This window comes from Suricata suricatta, chromosome 8, assembly GCF_006229205.1.
Source record: "Suricata suricatta isolate VVHF042 chromosome 8, meerkat_22Aug2017_6uvM2_HiC, whole genome shotgun sequence".
Taxonomy (NCBI): domain Eukaryota; kingdom Metazoa; phylum Chordata; class Mammalia; order Carnivora; family Herpestidae; genus Suricata; species Suricata suricatta.
The window spans coordinates 322,870-328,816 of NC_043707.1; the positions used below are offsets into that span (position 1 = coordinate 322,870).

General features: G+C 52.7%; 1 long non-coding RNA gene across 1 annotated transcript in view; it reads left to right on the forward strand.

Moving 5' to 3' along the window:
- Positions 1 to 5,202, forward strand: part of LOC115298778 — a 5,698-nt gene extending 496 nt beyond the window's left edge. Inside the window, exons 2-3 of the long non-coding RNA XR_003911854.1 lie at positions 4,345 to 4,449; positions 4,836 to 5,202. This is a non-coding gene — a long non-coding RNA (uncharacterized LOC115298778). The remainder of the gene's footprint in view (positions 1 to 4,344; positions 4,450 to 4,835) is intronic.
- The last annotated feature ends 745 nt before the right edge of the window (positions 5,203 to 5,947 follow it).

Consider the following 5,947-nt stretch of genomic DNA (forward strand, 5'->3'; position numbering starts at 1 on the left):
TGGGACGGAGGGGACATCGGTGGGAGTGCAGAGGCCTGGGGCGGGACCCAGTGGGCGTTGGGGGGGGGGTGTGGCGCTGAGGGGGTTCAGGGGACGGGGCGCTGAGGGGACACCCGTGTAGGGGCAGAGGGCTGGGACCGAGGAGACTCGAGAGACGTGGGACCGAGGGCGCGCGGGGGACGTGGGGCCCAGGGGACACCGGTGGGGGGGACAGAGGGCAGGACCCAGGAATTCAGAGGGAAAAGTGGCGGGACAGTGAATTGGAACACACTGTACCTTTGAGGCGGTGGGGATGCTCGGAGCCCCCAAATGCTTCCTGCGGTCTCTGGGGTTCACGCTCCACGCGGCGCGAGTGTCCAGGTTCCCTGAACGGTGAGCCGGGACACGAGCGCTGAGGGCCTCGGGGACGGAGCGCGGGCCCAGGCGGAACTCCTGTCCACCAAACAGTGTGTCCTGGGCGCATTTCCGCTGGCGACCCTGGGCCTTGACCGCAGGCCTCCAGCCTCCAGCCCCTCGGAGCGACTCCCCAGGCCAGCCCTCCAGCCCTCACACCACGAAGCCAGCATGTGTCAAGAAAACTTTTATGGAAAATGCAAGGGCTCCTTGTTAGTGTAGAAATTTCAGACCATCTAACGTGAGGATTGGCGTTAGTGGGATTCATCCCTCAGCCTTCACATTGGGTTAGATTCCAAACAGGTTACAGATTTAGGCGTTAAAAGGAAACGATCCGGAGACCAGAAAAACATTTGGAGCCACTTTTTCAAAGTCCTGGGGAAGCCAAGGCATTTCTAAGTATGTCCTCAAACCCAGAAGACTAGGGGCGACACAGAAATTCAACTATGTGAAATCAAAGCTTTCCAAGCTTTCTTCGTAGCAAAACTGTGATAAGCAAGGTCAACACAGTGCACCACGTGGGAAGGACCGGTTCCGGATACCCGTCGCAAGCGGCCAACCTTCATACGACTGATAGTAATAGAGTTTAATAACGAAGAGCCCTACACATCCCTAACGAAGTCCCCTCTCTGGTAAATCCAAGGAGACTCCCGGAAAGGATATGCAAACAGGCTCCTCCAACCGCCGGCCTTAGAGAAAGGCAAAGTGAACAGCCCCTAGCTGGCTAGCTGGGGAGGGAGCCAGCCACGGTTCGGAAGGTGGGGCTTCACCTGTTGGAATCTTTTTGCATTTTGTACTGCTTGGGACAGGGGGTTGGGGATTGTTTGCAAGAGTTTAAAGAAGGGAAAGAAGGAGAAATCGACCCAGTCAGTCCAAGGCCAGACGGAGGCTGGAGATGGGGAAGAGAGCGGAGTCCCAGGGAGGATGGCCAGGGTGGAGGCCATCTACGAGACCCTCTGTTCCTTTGGGATCTTGGCTGGGCCCTCCTCACCCCTGGCAGCAGGGGACTCCCCTGGCCATTCTCAATGTAAAGGGACAGAGGTCACTTCTGGGATTTTGCTGAGTGGTGATTTCAGCGCTGACCCGGGGTCGTGCTGGGACCGCCGCTGTGGAGGCTGCTCTGCCCTGGGGGCTCAGGCCCCCACTAGCTCTCCCCACTCCGGGGCCTCCCCTGAGCCGGAGGCTCCTGTGCCCAAGTTCCGCATCAGGTAGGAGGGGAGGTGACAGACACACCCTGTCCCAGGGCTGTGTCTGGGGGCAGGGGAGTGTGTAGATGGACCTGCAGCCCTGGACTGGAGTCAGGAGACCTGAGCTAAGTACCAAAGCGTCAGCAGTGGGCAGAACCCCAGAGCCCGCCGTGGAGGGCCTCAGTGTAAAGACAGGAAGCTGAGCCCCCCACCCGGGAGGGTCCTGTCCGGAGAGAGACTCTTGTATTCCCCCCCAAAGGACCCAGAAACATTCATTCTAAGGACTTAGAACACACTCCTTAGAGTAAAGGGAAATATTTTACTAAGCGAGATGGACAGGAAATTGGGGAATCATGAAGCAAAAGTTACTCATTTGACTACAATTTTAAAAATGTTACATATAAGGGGCATCTGGGCGGCTCAGTCAGCTGCGTGACCCAATCTTGATTTCACCTCAGGGCATGATCTCACAGCTCGTGGGTTCAAGCCCCGCATGTGGCTCTGCACTCACAGCTTAAAGCCTGCTTGGAATCCTGTGTCCCTCTCTCTCTGCCACTGCCTCACTTCTTCTCTAGCTCTCAAAATAAGTAAACATTAAAAAATATTATTGTGATTTTTTTTTTTTAATGTTTTTATTTTATTTTTGAGACAGAGAGAGACAGAGCATGAGAGGGGGAGGGGCAGAGAGAGAAGGAGACACAGAACCAGAAGCGGGCTCCAGGCTCTGAGCTAGCCGTCAGCACAGAGCCTGACGGGGGGCTCGAACCCACGAACGTGAGATCTGACCTGAGCCAAAGTCAGAGGTTTAACCGACTGAGCCACCCAGGCGCCCTATTGTGATTTTAAAAAATATTATGTATGTAGGGGCACCTGGATGGCTAGAGCACATGACTTTTCTTGGTTTTTTTTGAGAGTGAGCAGGAGAGGGGCTGAGAGAGAGGAAGAGAGAGAGAATCCCAAGTAGCCTAGACCTCAGGAACTGTGAGATCATGACCTGAGCCTAAGTCAAGAGCCAGATACTTAACGGACTGGGCCACCCAGGCGTCCCAAGCACTTGACTCTTGATCTCCGGGTTGTGAGTTTGAGTCCCACTTTGGGGGTAGAGATTACTTTTAAACAATGTTGTATAAGAATAAAAACTGTGAAAATAAAAAGTAGGATAAAAGTCATCAAGTCAAAAGACAGATGGGAGAGTTTACGTGCCGTGCATATAACACAGGGTTACTGTACCTAAGATAGAAAGGAAATGTCCACATTGAAACCGAAAGAAAAATACACTCATGCTATACACAGGCCATCACCGGGGAGGGTGAGAGAAGATTCCAGCGGCGGCTCGGGATGTGCTATTTAGACGCTCTGATGAAGGCTGACCTGCTGGTGCGTTTTTCACACAACAACACACGACCTCGGGAGGCCTCGCGCTGCGCCCAGGGGAGGACGGGCGCCTTGGCCTTGGGAGGTTTCTGTGGCAGCATGAGGACGTAACAAAAACATGGGACCCTGAGGACAGACACTCGGGGACTTGGCGGCAGAAGGCTGTGTCCTGGCAGGAACTTGGGAGCTCTGCGTGACCTTCCTCCTCCATGCCAAACCAGGACACAGACGGAAGTGAGGCTCTGCACAGCTGTCACCGTGGCCGCTGGGACTCCTGCAGGACCACCGCCAGAGTGGGGAAGCCGGGTGCTGGATAACAGGGATACACCCCGTTTCCGCACTGGACAGCTCGCAGGTCCCCTGGCCGGCTCTGAGTGAGGACGGAGTGGGCCGGTGTCCCCGCACACAGAGCGGAAGGCAGAGGGGCAGACAAGGGGTTTTTCCTGCACACAGCCTGGGTCTGGCCACAACAAGCATTATTATCTTTGCTTTGGGTAAAAATGTCAAAACTTAACACAAGTAAAGAAACACCTATAATTCAGTTTTATTCAAATAGTCAGAGGAAGAGCTACAGCACCTGGATTTTGAGGATGCCACGCCTCAGGACCGCCTCTCGGAGGCAGGGAAAGTGCAGTCGGCCCTCCCCTCCCCCCTGCCTCCCTTCCTTCCCCCTCCCTCCCTCCTTCCCTGCCTTCTTTCCTCCCTTCTTGTCTACCTTCCTCCCTCCCTCTCTTCCTCTCTTCCTTCCTTCCTCCCTTCCTCCCTCCCTTCCTGGTGGTTGCAAGCAAGTGGTGCTGCCACTCGGGGCCCAGCTGACATCTGGCCCCAACTCCCAGGGCGTCTCTTCCAGCTGGAGGCAGGTGCTCAGCCCTGCAAACATTGCGAGGGGCTCCAGCCCCTCGGACACCCTGGCTGCTCTCTTCCATCCAGTCTTCCAGAACCTGCATGGGTTCCTCCAAGTGCCACTGGTGTAGGAGGCCGGGTGTGTGTGTGTGTGTGTGTGTGTGTGTGTGTGTGTGTGTCTGTCCCCGGCCTCCCTTCACGCCACCCCATCCCCCACCGCAGGTCCCCCAGAGGCAGGAGCTGGGTCAGCCGCTGTGGTCTGGAGGTGCCCTGCCTTGTCTGCATAAACGGCACCAGGGTGCCCAGACATCTGGTTTCATAGGAAACCCGAAAGTTTTTTGTTTACTCAACAAGTTTTGTTTACGCAGGAGTTTTGGGAACAACATAAGGTTTTTGGATATTTATTTTACCAAAACAAAGTTGTTTTTTTCAGTCCAAATACCATCTATTATTAGAAAAATCATTTTCCCACCAAAAAAATTGGAAGTACATACTCTTAAATTTATGCATAAATAAACATTAGTTGTTTTATTTTTATTTTTTACAGCTCAGCACGTGGTTCTTATTTATCCCCGTTTTATCCGAGCAAACAAACGCTTCCTGTCACTTCCTGTCGCTTCCTGTCTTGGGTGTTGGCCCCCAAGACCCACAGGTAATGCCCGCGGGCTCTGGGCCCCCAGCGAGCCTGCAGTGAGGCCCGGTGCACTGCAGCGCGGCCACCAGAGCAAAGTCTTGGTCCCCTTCTGAGGTGCAGGGGCCGGCGGGAGCCCCAGATGTGTGCCGGGGCAGGCCCCCGTGGCACCCCTCCTCAGTTTCCCTGGGCTGCAGATGCAGGCCGGGCTACGGGGGGGCCTCCTGGTCTTGGGGTTGTGAGTTCGAGCTCACATTGGGTGTAGAGATTACTTAAAAATAAAATCTAAAAAAAATAAAAATCGTTGGAGTCCCAAGAGGACTGGAAAGAGAGAAGGAGGCAGAAAAACAATGTGAAACATTAATAGCCCAAAAGTCTCAAATTTGGTAAAAGACGTTACTCTACAGATTCCAGCAGCTCAGTGACCAGGAGAAGAATGTGTACAAAGAAAACCACCCCCAGGCACAACGACGGAACCAAACTAGAGCCGAAAGTCTTGACAACGGCCAGAGAAGGATGGAGTCCAGGGAAGGCAGTCTGAGTGGTGGAGAGAGGCTCAGAAGTCAGAAACGACGCAGGACAGAGCACAGTGGAATGTCCTCTTCAAAGTGCCGGCGTAAAAAAAACTCTTGCCAACCGGCAGTTTCTATCTAGCAAAAATATCCTTTAAGATTAGATAAACAGGGGCCCCGGCCGGCCCAGTCAGTGGAGTGTGCATCTCTTGATCTCAGGGTTGTGAGTTTAAGCCCCACGTTGGGTGCACAGGTCACTAAAAATGTACATAAATTATAAAAAATAGAATAGACCAAATAAAGGCATTTTCAAATAAAAGAAAGCAAATAGGGTGTTGCCAGGAAATCAGAATGATGAGAAATGCTAAAAAGATCGATTTTTAACATATACAATAATAATAAATATATTTGATTATATCATAGCATTATTGTTATTGTTATTACAGCTTTGTGGTATATCTTGAAATCTCAGATTGTGATGTCTACAGCTTTATTCTTTCTTTTTTTTAAGTTTACTTATTTATTTTGAGAGAGAGAGTGTGAGCAGGGGAAGGACAGAGAGGGAGAGAGACAGAGTCACCACAGAGCCCGACTCAGGGCTCCAGCTCACCAACTGTGAAATCGTGACCTGAGCTGAAATCAAGAGCTAACCCACTGGGGCGCCTGGGGGGCTCAGTCGGTTGAGCGTCCAGCTTCGGCTCAGGTCACGATCTCACGGTTCGTGGGTTCGAGCTCCACGTCAGGCTCTGTGCTGACAGCTAGCTCAGAGTCTGGGGACTGCTTCGGATTCTGTACCTCCCTCTCTCTCTGACCCTCCCCGGATCGCACTGTCTCTGTCTCTCCAAAATAAATTAAGAAAAAAAAAAAAAGAGTTAACCGACTGAGCCACCCAGGCGCCCCCCCTTTTTTTTCTAAGAGTTTGGCTCTTCAGGGACTTTTGTGGGTCAAACAGCATGATGCTGACAGAAATAGACACATAGACCAGTGAAATGGAGTACACAGCCCAG